Here is a 23660-nt window from a genome sequence, read left to right on the forward strand (position 1 = left end):
TCCCTACATTCACCTTTAGATTCCGTTTCTTACACACTCTCCCAAACTCATCCACCAAGCCTTGCAGCTCTCCTTCGATTTCACTTAACAACACAGTATCATCTGCAAACAACAGTACAGGGAGTTTCCAAACACTACCCTCTCTCACTAGGGCCACTCCAACATCCACTACCCTATCTTGTACCTCTTTAAAACCCCATCCATATACAGATTGAACAACCATGGAGACATGACACATCCCTGTTTCAACCCAACCTTCAAATAGATAAAACTCACTCAGTTCACTATCCACACGCACTGCAGCCTTAGCACCCTCATACATACTCTTCACAGCATTCAACAACTTCCCATCTACTCCATATATTCTTAATACTTTCCACAATTCTTGTCTATCCACCCTGTCATATGCTTTCTCCAAATCCATGAAGGCCGCACACAACTGCTTTCCCTTCTCTAGAAACATTTCCACTAAAGATCTAAGAACGAATATCTGATCTACACAACCTCTTCCCTTCCTAAAGCCTCCCTGTTCTTCTTCAACTAAATCCTCTGTTATTTCCCTAACTCTGTCAATAAGTATCCTACCGTATACTTTTCCTATTACACTAAGAAGACAAATGCCCCTGTGAATACCACACACTTCTTTTTCCCCTTTCCCTTTATACAAGGGAATAATTATACCTGACTTCCATTCCTCCGGGACTCCACCTTCCTCCCAGGCCAATCTGCACATCTTCCACATCCATTCTACTACTATCTCTCCCCTATGCTTCAGCACTTCACACACTCCATCAAATCCTGGAGCTTTCCCCTTGACTTTCTTCATTGCTTCCACAACTTCCATCCTACTGATTTCTTCCTGTCTTCTCACCTCCCTCCTTCTCTCAGCCATTCCCCAGCCACTTATACTCGCATTACTTTCATTCTCTATGTTCAACAATTCATTAAAGTGTTCTCTCCCTCTGCTCACTTTTTCTCCCTTCTCCACTAGTAATCTATACCATTTTTATCTTTCACTCCCCTACTAACTTCATTGCCACCCTGTCTGACTTTCTTTACCTCTTTCCAGAATTTTTTTTTACATTTCCTCCACTTGACACTCAAATTCCTTCCAAATTTCTCATCCACTCTCTTCTTACTTCCTCTATTAATCTTTTCACCTCTCTCTTCTTTTCTACATATTACTCTCTCTTCCGTCTCTCAACTTCTTCCACGCCCCTATTTCTCATCCACTCACTATATGCTTTTTTCTCTTGTGCCACAGCCTGTCTCACCTCTTCATTCCACCATGCTGTTTCGTGCATCCCCTTTCGTCTTCTCTTCACCCCACATACCACCTCACATGCTGCACATATTTCTTCAGTGAATATCTTGCACACACCTTCCACGTCCTCCATCTGCTCCAATTCATATTCACCCAATCGTTCTTCCACTTCTCTCTTATAATCTGCCTTTTTCTTATCCTCTTGTAACCTTTCCACACTCCTTGCATCTACTCCTTCCTCCCGTCCTTCCCTTCTTCTATTTCTCCATTTTCCTTGGACCTTGATTCTGGCCACCACCAAATGGTGGTCAGAAAGTCCACTCCCCCAACCTCTATATGCTCTTGCATCCATTACACATCTTCACATCCTTACATCCAAACATACATAATCAATCATTGCCTTCCTTTCATTCAGTTCTCCATCCACCCTTCTCATCACTTGCCATGTGTACCTGTGGATCATTTTGTACCTGAAGAGGGTATTGGCTACCACCAACCCCCTTGGCACAAGTGTGCACTAAAGCACTGCCATTCTCATCTATCTCAACAGGCACACCCCACTCACCAACTACTCCATCCACCTTCACATATGACGCCGTTTGTTGTCGATTAGCTGTCATGGTTATGGGAAAGGTATTGATACACCTGTTCCTTATATTTCAATTGCCTGTATATTTCTTTATTTGTTTTTTGGTACGTTAATGTATTTTTTGTTTCATTCTTACTCCCTCAAGACGATTTTATTCAACTCTCGAGAAATTTTTCCAACTCGGAAGATCGGTATATATTTCATCGAATCCTTTACAGTCTCTAAGATGGATTAATTCGTCTTGAGATGAGAAGATTTAACGTCACCATCTGAAACAAATCATTTTTATATATAGATCAAGTTAGTTGCTTTATAAATTATTTTTGATACTGGAAAGAGGAACTGTTATTTATGTGTTATAAACTTCTGAATCTGACCCCCGAACGCACTCATTTTGATGGTGTATTTATCATAAATATATATATATTTTTTGTGTTTGTCTAGCTCTAGACGATATAATTATTCTTTGGAGACTCTTCACAAACTGGACATGTTAAATGTAGTATTCGTTAAAGTTTTCACACCAAGAGATTTCCACATAACTGTATAGAATCCTCTGCGGTACCGTGAAAAAACTGAAAACACAGCTCTGTATCCAGGTTTGGGATGTTGTATATAAACAGTATCTCTTTATGCGTCCGACTTTGGGCATTGGCTCAGCAGCCTATTCCCTGAGGCCCAGCACTCCTCGTACATACCACACACCTCCACATGCCATCACTTCTGTGCTTACACTCACGATCCATACTGCATTCAAGCCAGGGTTGTTGCATACAGGAATGGAGTATTGATTTTAGCAGATGTGTGTGTATTTTTTTTTTTTTTTTTTTTTGCATGTCGGTGGGTCTTAAGGTAGATCAGTAAACTCTGTTTTAAATAATTCAAAACATTAAACTGTTCCCTATGCCAGCCTGGAATCGAATTAGGATTATTAGAACAGCTGATCGCCTCTCTGTTGACTTGGCCACCGCCTTCCCTCACTACGATGACGTCTTAAGTGCTAGGTTATTCCTGCTGTAAATAATCGGTTTTACTCTGCTTAGGAGTTTCTTATGGAAATGAATGGGTCAATGAAGGCTGTATCCAACTGTACGAGTATCTAACTTCCCTTGTTCAGTTTCTCTCGCTGTTATTCTCCTGGTGAACTTCAAACCCCCCTTTCACACACTGAACTTTCCCCTCGTTGAACTTCCTTTTCGCTAAGCTTCTCACTCGATTATTACTCGTCGAACTCGTCCTGCATTTCCCCCGAAGCGTTGCAGACCCGCGAGCACGCAGAAGTACAAACAAATAGAATGATTCTCTCTCGCTCTCTCTAATATATGATTTTTGCCCCTCCCCTCCCCTCACCCGTTTTCCTTCCCATCCCTTCCCCTCACTCCCTCCCTCCCGGTATCCTCATCTATCTTCTCCCCTCCCTTCTCGCCCCTCCTCCTGTCACCTCCCCCTCCCCTCTTTACCTCTCCCCTCCTCACTCCTTTCCCCACATCCCTTCCTCTCATCTTTTTTTCCCTTACATTGTCTTTCACATCTCTCGTCCCCTCTCATCTCCTTACCTCGCTTCCTTTCCCCTCCCCTTCCCCCCTCCTCTTCCCTCAACCATCATCCCCTCCCTTCGACTTACCTCTCATCCCCTCCCCTCACTCATCTTCCTCTCCCTTTCCTTTACCTCTCATCCCCTCCCCTTATCCAATCTCTATCTCCCTTCTGCTTACCTCTCTCCCCCTCTCCATTCGCCCCATCCCCTCATCCACCTTTCCCTCCCTTCCCCTTTCCTCTCATCCTTCCCTCTCCTCTCCACTACTTGTAGTGAGGAGGAATGGATGGGAGGAGGGAGCGATGAGTTGGCAGGAAAAAGGAGAGGAGGGAGAAAAGAGGGGGGGGGAGGTAATAATTATTGTGTGTGTGAGAGGTGGGGAGACTGGCTAAAAAAAGGAACTGAGTTGGGTCGGTCAAGTGTTCCACATGCCGGATCACCTCCCTCCCCTCCGGTTTCTGTGTGGCCAACTCCCTGCAGCACGCCGCTACCCAGGTGTACAGGAAAGAGATGTAAAGTTCAAACAAGTACAACTCAGAAGACTTGCAACACCATCCCAAAAGATCTTGAAACCAATTCCTCGGACAGAAAACAATGGCGAGTCCTCTGCAGCGAAGGAACCGTTCATATCGAAGAAGCTTGGAACGTGGCCAGGAAGGAGAGTAAACAACGGAGGCAAAACCACAACAGAGTTCCCCCAACAGATTCGGACGACATGCTAACTGTGTGGCAAAGGTTGAGGATCCAGGATTGATCTGCACAGTCACACACGTTGGCACCAAAGTCAAGGAGAAACACACCATCCGTGTGAGTCTAACACTTATCGTCTTCTGTATCAGAAGGACAGCTTTAAGTAAGTACAGTGTGTGTGTGTGTGTGTGTGTGTAGATGGGGAGATGGGGGGAAGTAATGAAGATGATGGCGATGAGGGAGAAAACGGTGAGGAACGAGACAAGAAGCTCAAGAGTGAAGGACAGGGAGGGAAAGAGGTAAGGCGTAGAGGAGGAAGTTACAAATGAAAGGTAAAGTGAGAGAGGTTGCGAATGAAGGATAAAGAGGTGTAAGTTATGGGATAGCGCGTAAAGAAGAGGAAGTTAAGGGCGAGAGGTAACGAGGAGGAAGTTAGGGGTGAGAGAAAAAGATGAAGTTAGGGGTGAAAGGTAAAGCGGTGAAAGTTATGGGGGAAGGATAAAGAAGAGTATGTTTTATGTATATATATATATATATATATATATATATATACATATATATATATATATATATATATATATTTATAATATCTATGTACACGTATTCTATATATATATATATATATATATATATATATATATATATATATATATATTGTTACGGAACAGAGAAAACTGTCCCGCAAAGTTCCAGGTTCAAAACAAAAGAGTTAGGTAAAATTACAAGTTAAAGTTTAATGCTCAAACTAACAACAAAACATTCGGGACTCATAAGGATAATGTAATGGCAAAAAACAGGTTAAATATATGGTTAACTGCAATAGCCTCTATTAACACGAAATTAGCAAGAGTAAATTTATCTAAGTCAGCCCTGATAAAATGAGAAAACCAGATAATGCTCAGTTAATGCAAGATATTTTATTACAGATACAAAATATTATTATTAATGGCTGACACCAAAAACACATGAATCACAAAAAACCTCACTAGGCCTACGAATCAACACTTCATGCTATACAGCACAAGGAAAAAATGCAACAACACTTATACTCAAATTACACAGCTGCTAGATGGTTGGAGACTTCCTGAGCACTCACAAAAATAACAACAACCGTACAGGGGAGGACAGAGATGTGAGCAAAATGAGGAGTAGATCTAAGTGGCAATTAATGCAGAGACTGAGCTCATTATATAGGGGCCGGCAGAGCTTGATACAACTTGTAAGAAGGACGCGCAAATGAAGCCATAGGGGACAAAGAGTTGACAATCCTGCTCTGAACAATAGAAAGAACGACTTACTCTACTATAAAGGTAGAAGGGGGGAGTGAGGTAGAACACGCTCGTGATCAAACATGCAGCATACTGTACGTTAGAATTACACAAAGGATGATGAAATCATAAGCTATGTAACAATATATATATATATATATATATATATATATATATATATATATATATATATATATATATATATATATATATATATATATATATATATATATATATATATATATATATATATATATATATATATATATATATATGTATAATATCTACGTACACGTATTTTATATATATATATATATATATATATATATATATATATATATATATATATATATATACACACACGGTTGTAGAGAAAAGAGTGGTCATGAGGGGGTTATAAGGGAGGGGAGAGAGTAATGAGAGAGCAAGGGAGGTGGGAGGAGAATAAGAGACGTGCATGATAAGTAGTTGTGATCAAACAATGGGTGGGGGGAGAACAGGTGGCAATGAGGGCTGGGGGTGGAACAGGCGGGAGGTGTTAGGTTGCGGCCACACTTGCTCCAAACAAGTGATCGACGAAATGAAACAATATACCAGGTTAGAACTTAGAGCTGCTGTAGTATTCGAGCCTGAACGTTGGATGGACCCCTGAGCCTCGTTTCCTCGTGGCAATCATATGTTCGGGGGCAAGTATCCTGGCCTTTAAGAGAACAGATAGTGTGGCTCGTATTCTCTTCCATTTAGGAAGCTCCCTAACACCTCTTCCTTAGCGGTTTTTTAAAAATATGGGTGGCTGATATCCTTTTGTACGTTTTTCATGCAAAGTATGGCGATATCAGTACTTGAGAAGCAGAAAGGGCACTTAGGTGTAAAAAATAAATAAATAACTTAAGCAAAGGTAGATTGCTTGATCAACAGGCGAGAACACGGCCCCAAGCGCCGTGGTACAACTGACTTTGGAGATTTCGTAACATTCTTTGTTTTTGATTTATTCTGCACATTACACATTAATATCCTCTTGTATGATACAAACTGCCTGAAATTAAAATAATATAAATGGCATAAAAGAGAATGTTAAGATGAAATAAGCTAAAATACATCGCTCAGGAAAAGACGCTACGAAGCCTGTACAGTAGCGGTTTATAATTTCTGGACCACTGTTGTTGCTGGGAGTAAAACCTGCGTGTATGTGTGTGTGTGTGTGTGTGTGTGTGTGTGTGTGTGTGTGTGTGTGTGTGTGTGTGTGTGTGTACATGCTTGTTTTTCCGTGTCAATGAATATGTATGTGTACATTTATTCAGGAGAAGGCAAAGGTGCCGCTGTACCAACAAAATGGTTTGCCCAGAACACCCACGACAGCCAAATGTATGTGTGTGTGTGTGTGTGTGTGTGTGTGTGTGGTAGATGGGGAGAAAGGGGAAGCAGGGGTGAGAGAGGTTAGAGGTTATGAAGATGAGGTTGGAGATGAGGAAGAGAACTGTTGGGAATGAGAGAAAGAAGCTTAAGGGTGAAGGAAAATACAAAGGAGTACAAAGGAAAGCAAACAGCAACAGACCTCTTGGCCCTTTCGCGGCTGTTTGGTACAGGGATGGTTATAACTAACAAAACTACAAGTTAAAGACAAGGATAGAAAAGCTGCAAGGCTCCCCCAACCCACCAAACCCTCCAGCACAAGCCGAAAGGAAACAGTGAGAAGGACCACCATGCAGCATAGGAAAGCTGTCATGGAAATTTTATAGGAAATAGAGAAAGGATATTTTATTCTACACTATCTACCTGAAAAGGAAAGTAACATTAATTCAACTGTATTTGTTCATGTTATTCTGCGGTTGTATCCTCCAGCCTCTGAAAAGAAAGAGAGAGAGAAAAAAAATAAATACACAACAGAATTCTGTTATTCTGGGGTGAACAAACTTAGCTGGGAGTTAGAAGTCAGATAGTTATCCATGCGAATTGTAGAGATCAATACTGTACCACAGTTTACTGCATTGCTGGGAAGTTTGTTCCATATATTTATAACTCTATTAAAGAAGAAATGCTTAGCTCGGTGTGACTGAAATCTTTTACCAATAATTTTGTTCTCATTACTTTTAGTATAATTTGAGCGATCTTTTGTAAAGTATTTTTCGATTGCCATATTATTGCGTCCTTTTAATATTCTGAATACTTGGATTAAATCTCCTCATAACCTACATTTAGTTAAGATGAAGAGATTAATGGCTTCTAAACTCTCCTCGTATGGTTTATTTCTCAGTCTAGGTTTCATCTTTTTAACCTTTCGTTGCACTCTCTCAAGTTTCCTCTACATCTTTTTTGTAATGTGACCAGAAATGGACACAGTACTCCAAGTGTGGACGTACCAGAGCATTACACGTATACAGTGTGAAAGTGATATTTTCTGCATTGTATTCTATTAGTTAATCCTATTAAATGGTTGGCCTTCTTAACAGCCTCCGTACACTGTATGCTTCGTTTAAGATCATTTGTTACTATGATTCCTAAGTATTTTCCATGACTGACATTATCTAGCTGAATACTCTTCATACTGTAACCGGCTTTTTCATTTCTGTTTCCAGTGTTCAGTACTTTACATTTAGTAATATTTTCATGTGCCATGTTTGAGTCCGATTAAACAGTCTATCGAGGTCACTCTGAATTATCTGCCTCTGTAAATATATGTCTTCTCTATTTCCAACTTCAGTATCATCAGCAAATCTCGGTATTTTACAAATAAACCATCACATATATCATTCATATATATCAAAATCAGAATATGACGCAATACTGAGTCCTGTTGTATTCCACTTGTAATATCTTTCCAGTCTGATTCTTTACTGTTTACTACGACTCTCTGCTTATGTCCGTTGAGTCAAATATCAGTCCACCCGAGCCCATTGCCTCAAAACCCATGTGCCTTCAATTTTGAAGTAATCTTTTAGAGGGAACTTTATCAAATGCTTTTCGAAAATCTAGATAGGCTAGACGATATCAGTGAATCTGTAAATGCCGAATAAATCACATATTTGGAAGAAATCCAAAAGATCTGTAAGGCAACATCAATTATTATGAAAACCTTGTTATGAATCTTTGATGAGATTATTTATTTCTAAGCGCAAAAGCTTCCACACTTCAGACATTAAGCTTATTGGTCATTAATTTTCTGGTTGTTACTTGTTGCCTTTTTACATTTTAGAGTTACATATGCTAGTTTCAACTCTTCCGGCACGTTATTATTTCTTAGAGATGTATTGAATTGCTCTAATAATGGCTTAGACTGTTTATTCACTGCTTCCGTCAGAATATGTGGAGATATTTTATCTGGCTCCGGTGTTTTATTCACCTGAAGTTTACCGATGGCAAGTCGTACATCATTGTCGCTAAAACTATTGTCGTTGATTATGTTACCCTCTTCTAAGACAACAGGAAAAGCTGCAGGAATGGAGTCTCTGTTTTCAGCTATAATACGGATTCAAAATGAAAGCTTTGGAAATATTTGCCATCTCCATTTCATCACTGCTATGCACTCCGCTATCTGTGACTAGTGGGCCAATCGTCTGTGGCATTACCTTCTTGTTTCTGATATAGCTGAAAAATTCTTTAGGATTGTATTTACTGATGTGACAAACATGAACTTCAGTTTTTTTTTTTTGCATTGCTTTGTTATTATTATTATTATTATTATTATTATTATTATCATTATTATTATTTGCATTGTGACGAAGGCCATTATCTTTACTTTTGTCAGTTTGATTCTTTGTGGCAATACAACTTTTCTGTGCAGTTTTTAGCTGATTGGTATTGCTTATTATCCATATTCCATCATTTGGGCTTAATAATGTTAACAGGCCATCTGTTCTGCATTAAAATACACGACTGCTTTGCTGAGAATATTTGAAAATAATTTCCAAGCTTCATTAATATCTGCTGTTCGAACAATGGGATTCCAGTCACTAGAACCAATAATTACCTTAAATTTTTGAAAATCCGTACTCTTGTCGTTGGGCACTTTCTTGTAACTTGCCCAGACACTGTCTCCACTGAATTTAAGGTTGAATGTTACCATACAATGGGCACTAGTATTTAGCTCTTCTTCTACCATAACATTACTTACTGAGTTTCCAGGAATGGCCAAAACCAGATCCATTATACTACCTCCTTGTGTTGGACAGTCTATGAGCTGAAGAATAGAGGGGAGAGAGGAATGAGGGAGTAAGGGAGGTGGGGGGGGGGGAATAATAGACTTACATAATAAAGAGAATTAGCTGGGGGACAAACAATGGGTGGGGGGATCACAGTTGGCAGCGGGGTGGGGTGGGGTGGGGTGGGGAAGGGTTGAAACAGGTGGAAGCTGGTATGGAAATAGAGACCAAGCTCCATAGTATAAACAGCTCTGGAGATTTTGCAACACTTCCCCCTTAACGATTAATTCTGCACAATGCAACATAATATCCACTTATATAATTATTGATGTTGTGTCGGTATTAAACGCGATAAATAGCAAAGAAGTGAGTTAAAATGTAATAATCTTAAAAAATCGCTCAGGAAGAAATGCTACCAAGCCTCCTATACCACTTACAATAAAAGCATTAATGGGGAGAAGGCAGGATGTGCTGTATAGTCGCGGTATATAAATTTTGGACCACGGTGGCTGTGGGAGTAAAGCCATAGCACTCTCTTTCTGTGTGTGTGTGTGTGTGTGTGTGTGTGTGTGGGGTAGATGGGGGAGAATGGGGGAGGGGTATGAGAGGTAATGAAGAGGAGGTTAGGAACGAGGGAAAGGAGCTTAGGTGATGGAGGAGGAGGAAAAGGAGGGGAAAGGAGGGAAAGGTTACAGACATGATTTAAAGAAGAGGAATTTAGAGACAAAGGGTAAAGAAGAAATTAGGAGTGAGGGTTAAAGAGGAGGAAGTTAGGTTTGAGGAATTGAGAGGTGGAAGTTGGGGAAGAGGGGTAAAGAGGAGGAAATTTGCTGTGAGGGGTAGAGAAGAGGAAGTCAGGGATAAGGGGTAAAGAAGAGGAAGTTGAGGATGAGAGAAAAACAAGAGGTAGTCGAGGGTGAGGGGTAAAGAGGTTGAAGTTAGGGGTGAGGGAAGAAGAGTAGGAGTGAGGGATGAAGGGGAGAAGGTTAGGGGTGAGACAAGGAGAAAGGGTGGGGGGAGGGGTAAACAGGAGGAAGCTGGGTGTGAGAGGTGAGGGGGAGAGAGGGATAAGGGATGCAAAAAAAGGGAGTGAGTGGATGAGAAGAAAGGGATAAAGGAAAAAATTAGGAAGAGAAGAGAAAGACGAGGTGAAAAGGAGGGGAGAGGAGGGGTGAAGGAAGGAAGACGAAGAGGAAGAGATAAGCGTGGTAAGGAGAGGGGTAGAAGAGAGGGGGGGAGGGAATGAGGGCGTAAGAGAGGTGAGAAGGGGGGGGGTGGAATAAGACACCTGCATAATAAAGAGCATAAGTTGGAGGCAAACAGCTGGTAGGGGGAGCACAGGTGGCAGTGGGGCGGGGGGTTGGAACAGGCGGGAGCTAGCACAAGAACAGACTATGAGGCTAGTATTCTCTTCGGTTAAGGAGCTCCCTAACACCTGTACCTTAGCGATTTGTTTTGGATATGGCTGGTTAATCTCCTTTTGTACGTTATTTATGCAGAGTATGGCGATATTACAAAGATTAAGTACAAGACGGTGCCTTTGGAGATTTCGTAACACCTCTCCTTTAACGATTTATTTTGCATTTTACATATTAATATCCCCTTTTATGTGTGTTATTTATGTAAATTGTCTGATAATAAAACAAAATAAATCGCATAGACTAGATTATTAAGAAGCAGTATGCTAATATAAATCGCTTAGGAAAAGACGATACGAAGCCTTCAATACCACTTACAATACTAGCATTAACGGGAGGAAGGCAGGATGTGTGGAATAGTGAATAATTATCTGTCCACTGTTGTTGCTGGGAGTACAGCTGTGTGTGTGTGTGTGTGTGTGTGTGTGTGTGTGTGTGTGTGTGTGTGTGTGTGTGTGTGTGTGTGTGTGTGTGTACGACGCTGCATGGTATGTAATTATAAATGAGGGATGTGTGTGTGTGTGTGTTTATGTGTGTGTGTGTGTGTGTGTGTGTGTGTGTGTGTGTGTGTGTGTGTGTGTGTGTGTGTGTGTGTGTGTGTGTGTGTGTAGATGTGAACAAGTGTGTGCGTGTACAGATGTGAACAAATGTGTGTGTGTGTGTGTGTGTGTGTGTGTGTGTGTGTGTGTGTGTGTGTGTGTGTGTGTGTAGATGTAAACAAGTGTGTGTGTGTATAGATGTGAACAAATGTGTGTGTGTGTGTGTGTGTGTGTGTGTGTGTGTGTGTGTGTGTGTGTGTGTGTGTGTGTGTGGTGTGTGTGTGTGTGTGTGTATACGAAGCTACATGGTATGTAATTATAAATGAAGGATGTGTGTGTGTGTGTGTGTGTGTGTGTGTGTGTGTGTGTGTGTGTGTGTGTGTGTGTGTGTGTGTGTGTGTGTAGATGTGATCAGGTGTGTGTGAGTATAGATGTGAACAAGTGTGTGTGTGTGTGTGTGTGTGTGTGTGTGTGTGTGTGTGTGTGTACGAAGCTGCATGGTATGTAATTATAAATGAGGTGTGTGTGTGTGTGTGTGTGTGTGTGTGTGTGTGTAAGAAGCTGCATATGTGATTATAAATGAGGGACGTGTGTGTGTGTGTGTGTGTGTGTGTGTGTGTGTATAAGAAGCTGCGTATGTGATTATAAATGAGGGACGTGTGTGTGTGTGTGTGTGTGTGTGTGTGTGTGTGTGTGTGTGTGTGTGTGTGTGTGTATAAGAAGCTGATATGTGATTATAAATGAGGGACGTGTGTGTGTGTGTGTGTGTGTGTGTGTGTGTGTGTGTGTGTGTGTGTGAGAGAGAGAGAGAGAGAGAGAGAGAGAGAGAACACTTCAACTCCATGGACGGATATATATATTCTTACTACGTCCAGTACACACGATTTTTTTTTATTATTATTGTTACTCGCTTAAAGGCCATATTCAGCGGCCTCCGCTCGATATCAAAAGGCCAGAAATGAGTCATAACTCGGGAACCGGTGGCCCAGTTGGACTGGAAGTTGCTTTATTCTTCAAGTTAGAGCATTTTAATGGTTGCTCTTATAAAAATTGTGCTACACTGCCCCTCTTTTGCTGTGTTACGGTAACAAACAAACCGAAAAACATAAAGAAATCGGATCTTCATAATACAGATTATTATTATTACATGCCTGAAGGCGGTGGCCTTTCCGCTCGATATCACAAGTGCTGTTACAGTAACTTCAATGCCCGCAAAGAAAGTGGTCCTCCTCAAGGACGCCGAAGCCGCTCGATGTCAAAAGGCCAGAAATGAGTCATAACTCGGGAACCGGTGGCTTGATTGGACTGGAAATTGTTTTATTCTTAAAGTTAGCGCATTTTCGCAGTACCTTGCCCTGACCAACATTGCTCTCCAGTGCGCCGTTTTTGTTGTGTTACGGTGACAATTGGGCAAACCAACAAACATACAGAAAACGGATCAATATAATATAGGTTATCATTATTATTATTATTATTTTATTATTATTATTATTATTATTATTATTATTATTATTATTATTATTATTATTATTATTGTTATTATTATTATTATCATCATCATTGTCATCATCCATCATCATCATCATAATCATCCGTCATCATCATCATCCTTCAACTTCATCATCATCATCACCATCCTCACTGTCATCTTCATCATCAACATCATTAATCGTCAATAATTATCAATCATCATCATTATCAGTCAACATCATTATCATCAATAATCATCATCGGTCATCATCACTATCAATCATCATCATCATCATTATCATCATCATCAATCATCAAAATTTTAAAGCATCTTTCCTGTAACAACCTTCTTTCTGATCATCAGTATGGGTTCCGTCAGGGACGCTCCACTGGCGATCTTCTACCTTTCAGACACCTGGTCATCCTCCTTTCGGGACTTTGGCGAAAGCTTTGCCATTGCACTTGACATCTCAAAGGCTTTCAATCGAGTCTGGCATAAATCTTTAATTTCCAAACTGCCCTCTTACGGTTTCTATCCTTCTATCTGTGCCTTAATCTCTAACTTCCTTTCTGGTCGTTCTATAGCCGCCGTTGTAGACGGCCATCGTTCTTCTCCTCGGTCTGTCAACAGTGGTGTTCCTCAGGGCTCCGTCCTATCACCAACTCTCTTCTTTTTATTCATCAACGACCTTCTAAGCTGTACATCTAACCCTATCCACTCATATACTGATGACTCCACTCTTCACCTTTCCATTCGGTTCCCGCAACGTCCATCTCAGCATTTACATCAACAAACAAGGGATGAGGCTATGGCACACCTAATGTCTGACTTGGCTCGTATCTCTGACTGGGGTAAAAATAATATGGTTGTTTTTAATGCATCAAAGACTCAGTTTTTACACCTATCAACCCGACAAAATCTTCCACAAGTATACCCACTAATGTTTAATAATATTCAGCTTAATCCTGCATCATCCTTAAACATACTTGGGGTTTCATTTACTCGGGACTTATCTTGGAAGGATCATATTACATCTCTTGTAAAATCTGCTTCCAAGAGATTGGGTGTGCTAAGCCGACTCCGCTCTTTCTTTACCCCTGCACAATTGTTGACTCTATATAGAGGTTTTATCCGCCCCTGTGTGGAGCACAACTGTCATGTGTGGGGAGGCTCCCCGCATACAGCTCTTCTCAATAGGGTGGAGTCAAACGCTTTTCGTCTCATTAACTCTCCTCCTCTTACTGACTCCCTTCAACCTCTGTCTCTTCGCCGCACTGTTGCATCTTTATCTCTTTTCTATCGCTACTTTAATGGTCACTGCTTCTCTGAACTGTCTGCATGCATTCCTCCACCTCTACGACGGGCGCGTAGCACCCGTCTAGCAACAAACTCTCATCCCTTTTCTGTCCAACTCTCTAATGCAAGAGTTAACCGTTACTCCCAGTCCTTCATTTATGCAACAGGTCAACTCTGGAACTGTCTCCCTCTGTCTGTATTTCCCGCTTCCTATGATCCCCAGTCTTTCAAATGCAGTGTGTCCAGGCATCTCGAGATGATCGGATCTTGAATTTGGCTCTCTCTTGTATTTTGTTTTTCTCTTGGAAGGAACAATAATAGCGGGCCCACGGCCTTTTGTTCCTTCTTCCTCGCATTAAAAAAAGAAAAATCAATCATCATTCGTCATCATCAATCTTCAGTCGTCATCATCAATTGTCATCATTAATCGTCGCCATCATCAATCATCATCTTCATCAATCATCATCATCATCATCTCTCATCATCATCAACATAATCATCATTATCATTATCAATCATCATCATTATCACTCATCATTATCAGTCATTATCATCATGAATCATCAGTCACCCTTTTATCACATCATCATCAATCATCATCATCATCATCATCATCATCATCATCATCATTAGTCATCATCAAAATCAATCATCATCACCATTATCAGTTATCATCAGTCATCGTAATCAACCATCATCAGTCAGTATCATCAATCAGCAATCATCACTCATCATCATCATCTATTATCATTATCACCACCACCATCATCAATCATTATCATCATCGCCATAAATTATCATCGTCATCAATCATCATCATCAGTCATCATCAGTCATTAGTTATCATCAATCATCGTCAATCATCATCAGTAATCATCATCATCATCAGCCACAAACAACCATCATCATCAGTCATCAATCATCGTAAATTATCATTCACTGTCAGTCATCAATCAGTCATCAGTCATCGTCAATTATTAATCATCATCAACCATCAATCATCGCCAATCATCTATCTTCATCAATGACCAATCATCGTCAGTCATCAGTCATCATCGATTTTGAGTCATCAATGATCATTTATCATCACTGACCAGTCATCATCAACGAATCATCATCATCATCACCATCATCATCATAATTATCACCATCAATCATCATCATCATCAATGATAACTAATAATCAATTATTATCATCATTCTTCAGTCATCAACCATCAATCATCATCATTCTTTAGTCATCATGAATCATCATCAATCATTAACAACCATCATCATCAATCATCAACCATCATAAATCATTAATCGTCGTCAATCATAATAAGATATCATCAGTCATTATGGACCATCAAACATCAGTCAACAGTCATCAATCATCAATCATAATCATCAATCGAAATCATCAACAATTAATCATAAGCATCAAACGAAATCATCAACAATTAATCACAATCATTCATCATCAGTCATCACTCATAATCATTCATCACCAATCATCAGCCATCATCAACCATCAGCCATCATCAGTCATCATCATCAGTCATCGGTCATCATCATCAATCATCAGCCATCTTCAATCATCAGTCATCGTCATCAGTCATCAGTCATCACCTATAATCATTCATCACCAATCATCAGTCATCATCAGCCATCATCAGTCATCATCATCAATCTTCAGTCATCATCAGTCATAAACATCATCAATCATCAGTCATGATCATCCCATCACGAATCATGATCATCATCATGAACCATGATCATCATCAATCATCAATTATCATCATCACCATCATCAGTCATTATAATTCATTATCATCATCATCATCAATCATCAATCATTACCAATTACCCATCACCCGTCATTATTATTGTCATCATCAATCATCATTCATCATCATCATCATCATTATCATCATCATCAACCATCAGTCATTAGCCATTAGTCATTATCATCATCATCATCATCATCATTATCATCCATCATCATCATCATTATCTTAACCGTATTTCCCATCACAAAAGCATGAGAGCTATCATCTAACAGCCAATTGAAGTGAGTCATACATCCATTCACTCATCATTCATCCTTTGGTAATGTTTTATCCATCTCACAGGTAAAGCACATCCACACAGTATTCTTCATTTATTTAATCCCTTCAATACGGTGATTCCCCCCCCCCTTTCATTCTTACTGCTGCTACCAGATGAATTTACCTACCTTGTGGGAGATCTTTCGAATTGAAAGAGTTAGATTTCTTCTTTATCAACCTCATTTGTATAATTCTCCGGCCAAGTGCAAGACGGACCGGTGTCCAAAAATACCAGTTTTGAGTTTGACCAATATAACACCATCTCAAGTGATGTACTTTTCAGTCTCCAGCCTCAGTGTTAGAAAGTGCAGTATACATCTTGCTGGCCAAAGTCAAGCGAAGTCAAAGAGGTTTAAATAATTCTTTTGCTTCTCCTGCAAAACGAGGTTTTTGGATATTGGCCTTCATCGCACCCAGCTGCAGAATTATGTTAAAATCTTTCCTGCACTGAAAGATAAAGAAATAGCAAGAATAATCTACACTAAATACGTCATTGTAGTGAAGCGTTTACCAATTCACTTAGATAATGGGTTTTTATATTACATTCTTGTTACTCTTAGGCAGTTATATTTAGTTTAGGAGAGACATCTTTTGAGTTTAGATACAGCCTTGATCAGTCCTTTCAGTACAAGATATCTTTAAACAGAATACAAGTTGCCTGAAGCTAAGAAGAATATGATACACATGCATTTCCTGATTAACACTCAGGATCAGATTAATCATGCAGACCATATAAGGTAGAGTGATTTCATTTTCTGCCAAGCTGACCTCACTGGTTCGACTACTTTAGATTTATTTCAATTATTTCACCACCAGATGCACCGATTCAACCTAAGAAAAAGCTATGGCCGTAAGGGAGGGAGGATGAAGATGGAATCGAACCCTTACATTTTGAATAATTTTTTCTTAGGTGAATGCAGTTGTTTGGAGGTAGGAAGAATAAAATAAGAAATATGTTACTAGAGTGAAGGGTTAGAAATGGAATTCCAGCTTTGCCATTGTTATCTCAAGACACATCTATAAATACCTATTTTTATCCTCACATTCGTCTCAGATTCCTGATCATCCTCCAGACAGGACTCTGGTGAAACCTTTGCCAGTGCACTTGGCATCTCAAAGAGTAGCGATGGAGTTTGGTACATATCTTTGATTTCCAAATTGCATTCTTATGGTTTTAATTCTTCTGCATGTGCCTTCATCTCTAGCTTTCTTTCCAGTAGTTCCATAGTTGCTGTTGTTGGCAACCACTGTTGTTTTTGTAAAGCTATCAGTAGCGATGTTCCTCATGGTTCTTTCCTTCCACCATTCCTCTTTCTCTTATTCATCAATGACCTTCAGAGCAGAACTTCTTGCCCTATCTTATCACACGCTAATGATTCCACCTTTCACTTATTCATCCACTTCTAACATGTCCCTCACAGCAGTTTCTTCATCAATCACGAGATGAGGCTATGGCACCCATAGTTACTGACGAGTCTGTTATTTCCGATTCGGGTAAAAAAATTATTATTATTGCATCAGTGCCAGTTTTTCAGTCTTTCAGTCCTCCAAAACCTTCCACAAGAGTATCCCATAATTCTGAACAAAACTCACTCCACCTCAGTCCTTCAATATCCTTGGGGTATCTTTCTCATACCATCCAGCAATCAATCGACCAACATGGAGAAACTCATGCAGTAGCCCTTGATATTTTCTAAAGCTTTCGACAGAGTGTGGCACCGCTCACTGCTGTCCAAACTCCCTTGCTGTGGACTAACGTCTTTTGTTCCTCTGTTTTCCTAGTGACAAAAAAATAAGAGTAAAAGTAGATGACGTATATTCCAATTTCCACTCAGTTAATGCCAGCGCGCCACAGGGATCAGTTCTGGCGCAAATCCTGTTCCTGGTTCATATTAATGATCTCATACCTGTCAACCCCAATCCCATTCATTCATATGCAGATGACTCAACACTTCATAGTTCATTTACTCAAACACCCATTTACAAAGTCTAATATCTCTAACTCTCAACTCAGTACAGCCATCTCCATAAATCAAGACTTACTTATGATCAATTAATGGGGACAAAACAATCTTGTCTCATTTCATGCAAGTAAAACCAAATATATAAAATTTACTAATGAACAGATAGTGCCAGATTCGTATATTACCTTCAGTGCTACTAATATTCCCATCTCCAAAAGTATTGGAATTCTCGGTGTCTCACTTAACAATGCCCTCAGCTGGACCTCTTATGTCAGATCAATATTGCTAAAACCGCCTCAAAGAAACTTGGATTATTGTACAGAGTCCGTAACTTCTTCACAGACGAGCAGTTAGCTATAATTCATGAGTCATGTGCGCTGTCAGCTTGACTATTGCTCACCCTTGTGGAATGGATATGGAGCGGTTGCATTAAAACAACTAGACAAAATTCAGAACAAAGCCGTTTGAATTATCAATAACCTTGTTATTATAAATAAACTACCTCCCCTACAAGTAAAAAGGAATGTTGCCTCCCTTGCATTATTTTACGGATATTTTTATGGCAAATGCTCAGACGAAATTGCGTCCATGGTGCCACCTCTCCATGCCTTCCCTCGTGCTACACGGGCATCTGGTAGCGCTCATAGCTGAAATGTCACACAGCCATATTGCAGAATTTCTGCCTATCTGAATTCTTTTATTCCCCGAACTGCATCTCTCTGGAACTCGCTTCCTCGGAATTGTTTGCCCCCAAACTTCAACCTACAGCTGTTCAGGTCCAACTGTTACAGATATTTTATGAATGGAGGACGTCAGTAATCTGGTGTATGGATTATTTTTTTTCAATCATTTGTTTTTCCTTCCTCTGTTCCATTACTAAAAAAAAAAAAAAAAAAAAAGAAAGGAAAAATATGAATATTTCTCTTGTAAAAACTTTTTCCCGGAAGATCTTGGAATGTTAAAGACTCCATACTCTCCTTACCCCTGCGCAGTTCCCGATTCTGAAAAGGGCCTTACACACACACACACACACACACACACACACACACACATTTTCCACCTATTGTTTGTATTGATAAATTTTTGTTTTGTTGTTCCTGCACCCAGCTACGTAAAACACCGACTGCAAAACCATCCACTGATCATCTGTTATTCACCCACGCCCACACCTGGCCACACCTGCCTTCACACCTGTTTTGCTTCCACATGGGCAAGTTTGCGGGGAGATATTGTTAGCTTACATCTCAGGACGTGATTTGGGTTTCATTTATTTTTTATCAATCAGTCTATTTAACTATCTATCTACTAACAAAGTGCCTCCACGTAGGCCTGTCCTTTCAAATTTTGGCTGCCCTTCCTCCAGCTCACACCCTCTTCTTCCATATATCTCTCTACTCCATCTCTCCGTCTCATCCTTGTTCGTCCCCTGCTCCTCTTTCCCCTCCTCCTCACTCACATACACTCTTCTAGTCAGTCTCTCATATTCCTTCCTTTCCACATAGCCAAACCATCTAAAAAAATTTCTTTCTCCGCTCTATCTTCCATCTCATCCTTGGTCTCCTTCTCCTCCTCTTCCCCTCCACCTTAATCACATACACTCTTCTAGTCAGTCTCTCATTTTCCATTCTCCCCACACAGCCATACCAACTGAAAAAAACATTTCTCTTAACACTTTCAGTAACATCCACTCCACATGAACACCACAATGCACCTTTACTTCTCCATTTCTCTCTCTCTCTCTCTCTCTCTCTCTCTCTCTCTCTCTGTTTAGTAAGGAGTGTTGATAAAGCTACATCCAACTCAGTTCATTGTAAAATATCTCCCTAAGCTGAATAAAATCGTGTGTAGATGGCAAGATGAAAATATAATAAGATTTCGTTTTTGTAAAGGGGTTAAACGTTTGAGATCTTTTTTTCATGATCTGGGTAACTTTTATTTTTTTTTATTATTTTTTAAGCAACAGAATTTACTGATAAGGAAAGGCATGTAACAAGTGTTGACGTCCATACAGCACTGTGTTTACTCTTTGTTCAGATTGTCGTCCTTTTACGGATCATTTCACGTACCTCAGTGACAGAAGGAAACAATACTACGGCTTTATAATTATCCTTTCCATAGCCCTTCCTCGCGGCTAGCCTCGTATTCTAGTGTCCCATAGCCCTTCCTCGTGGCTAGCCTCGTATTCTAGTGTCAATGTACTGTTACAACTCAGCATTCAAAATAGATAGTTGTCAATTTTTGCCCAGTTTAGTGTAAAAACATTATAGTTATCAGCCACTCCTTCTTGCTCCATCAAGAGTTCAGCAGAGTTAGTGACAAAACTCTTTTTCCTATAACTTGGCCTAAAACAACCCTGAGATGTAACAACAGTAACACTGGTATACGGTGCTACTCACGAAGAAATGCTAATGAACTGTAGCACCGTTTTTTTTTTTTTTTTTTTTCTGACAGCTAAGGGAAGTTGGCTGCAAAGGGACGAAAATCTTGGCTAAATTAAACTGAACGAAATATAGGCGCTCTTCCCTGAATGGTAATGTATTATGTGAGCAATAACCCTCAACCACCCGTCGGACGAAACTTCTTGCTTATTTAGCTGAAGTGCTTTGACCCACTAGACTACCAGGAGTCCATTTAGTTATCACGATAATTGTGTGTGTGTGTGTGTGTGTGTGTGTGTGCTTTACAGGAAACCGTCTGGCTTCTCAGTGTAATCTGAAGATGAGCACCACCACTTACCACAAGGGCTATACCACTTGAAAAACTGGCAGTGAATGGTATTATCTGAATTCTAAAGACATTACAAAGCACAGTTTATTATTATTATTATTATTATTGCGGGTCTTTGGTCATGGAAATGGATCCGTGAACCGACCACTAGCGAGTCATGAGCTACAAGGAAATTCAAAATATAGGCATTGTAAATATGTGTGGTTTCAGTAGAAATCTTGTTTGAAATACGAGGTCTGTTCAGATTTTTTATTTTGTTACTTGTCCGACTCTGGGCATAGGCTTCACAGCCTGCTCTCAATGTCCAGTAGTCCTCCTACATACCATACATCTCTAAATGTCACCACTTCGGCGCTAACACCCACCGCCTGTATTGAGTACATGCTAGGGCTGTCTCACACAAGATTATTAGTATCCGAACTTAGGCTTAAAAAAAAAAAAAACTAACCAGTTGAGCTAGGACACTAATAGCCCTCAAAGTAGGCCCCTCATGACTTGACATTCGTAGCCTTGCGTTCTTTCCACTGTCTGAGACATTTTTCAAAATTGGTTTTTGGTATCTCCTGCAGGTGCTTCGTTGCATTTGTCGTGATCTCTTCTCCCTTCTCAAATCGGGAACCCTTCAGAGGAGTTTTGAACTTGGGAAATAACCAAATGTTGCACAGTGAGTAGGGTGCCTGCTGGACCAGCGGGATGTTGTGCTTGGCCAAAAATTCCTGAATCAGTTGCGAAGAAAGGGCAAGAGCATTGTCGTGGTGCAGCTTCCAAGTTGCTGCTTTCCAAAGGTCTGGTCTCCTCTGCTGACTTGTGTCATGAAGATGACGGATAACGTAAAGTTTCTAATGTTTGTTGGCAGTCTGACTTTCTTGTGTGTATTCGTGATGCATAACACCACGGTAGTCGAAAAAAATTGTCAACATGCATCTCACCTTGCTGAGGACCTGTCGTGCTTGCTTTGGCTGAGGCGACCATGCATGCTTCCACTGGGTTTATTGTGCTTTGGTTTCTGGGTCATACCTGTACACCCAAGTCGCATCTCTAGTGATAACATTCTTTATGAAGTCTAGACCACGATCTGCACACTCCAACATGTCTTGAATAATGTTCATCCGCAGAGCTTGTTGTTCACGTGAAAGGAGCTCTGGAACGACCTTGGCAGCAACTCTTCGCATGCCCACATCATCTGCTAAAAGTTCGTGTGCTGATCCATCGGTGATTCCAGTACATTAGCAGTTTCTCTGACAGTCAACTGATGATTTCCAATGACCAAATCACAGACTTTCTTCACACTTCCAGCACTCCTGCTTGTTGATGGCCTCCCAGGACGTGGACTGCTCTCGACTGACATTTGGCCATTTTTGAAGCAGTTTTACCATAACCCCTTTATTTGTGTTACCCCCATGGTTATGATCCCAGTAACTTGCTGGATATTCCTGGTAGTGTAAACTTGGGCACCATGCAGTTTTTGTCAAAATTTGATGCAGTAACGTTGTTTGACTTTTTTGGTCATCGTAACAAGCGCGGGAACGCGACGAAGTAAAGTGCACGACCATGAACACTGGCTGACTGACAGGCACTGAGTCACACGTGGAGGCTGGCATTAATCACGCATGCGCACGAAGGTCCTGCACAGTGCTACACAAAATCCTGCCCCTATCCTCCAGCAAGTTGGTTGAAAAAAACAAAAAAAAAGTAAGGCCAGATTCTTTCTGAACAGACCTCGTAGAAAAATGTCATTTGAAAATAACTTTGAAATAATAGCAAGTACTTGCTGAACAATTTTCTTCAATTCAGCCGTAAATAAGGAAAGTATATACAGTATTGAACACCATTCATGGTTTCAGCGTTCGAGATATTGCTTATTATTTTCCTTACTTTCGGCTAAATCAAAGCATAACAATGTTCAGCAAGTACTTGATATTATGGTTGTTATTTGTGGGGACGCCTATCATCAACTTAGCGTAGTTCTGCTCTACTCTAGAGTGCCTCTACTGTATACTGAGTGACAAGCCAAATGGTTTCCTGTAAACTAGGAAATTATTTAATATGCCATACGTGTTCCCTACATGTCAGCAAGTGGGTTGGCGGAGGGTTAGTGCCCCTCTCCGGAAACAAAATGCCTCAGATAAGGACTGACCCACGGGTGACGACCAAGGACCAGATAGAGGACGTGGTGCAGACTTCACTGTGGAATGTGAAAGGTGCGAATGATGAAGTGAAAGAGAGAGAGAGATTGTCCAGGTACTTGAGGGTGTAAAAGTGGACATTTGTGGATTGACTTGAGACCAAATGGGGAAGTGAGAGTGTGAGAGAGTGGGTATATGGATTGGGTATATGTGCGGGAGTAGGTGAGAATGGTGGGGAAATGAAGGTGTAAGTATTGCTCTGTGCAAGAGATGGAAGGAGGGTGTAAGAGAGTAAGGATCAGTTGGTTCAAGGAATTGTGGGTAAAGCTAGCCACACACACACAGGCGACTGGCATGACAGTTTTATGCCGATTGGCGTCAACAGGCCAATCCTCATGTGTGTGAAGCCCTCAAGTCCAGTCGTCAGGCGGAATGAATCCGCCTCAGGGAATTATGTCTAGTTAACATTCCACGTGAGGCCAGAAGAAGGATTGGCGTCATTGGCGCCAGTCGTCTGCATGTAGGGACGGTCCACGCCAATC

This window comes from Coenobita brevimanus, chromosome 112, assembly GCF_032717465.1.
Source record: "Coenobita brevimanus isolate Jiangsu-jjx chromosome 112, ASM3271746v2, whole genome shotgun sequence".
Classification (NCBI taxonomy): domain Eukaryota; kingdom Metazoa; phylum Arthropoda; class Malacostraca; order Decapoda; family Coenobitidae; genus Coenobita; species Coenobita brevimanus.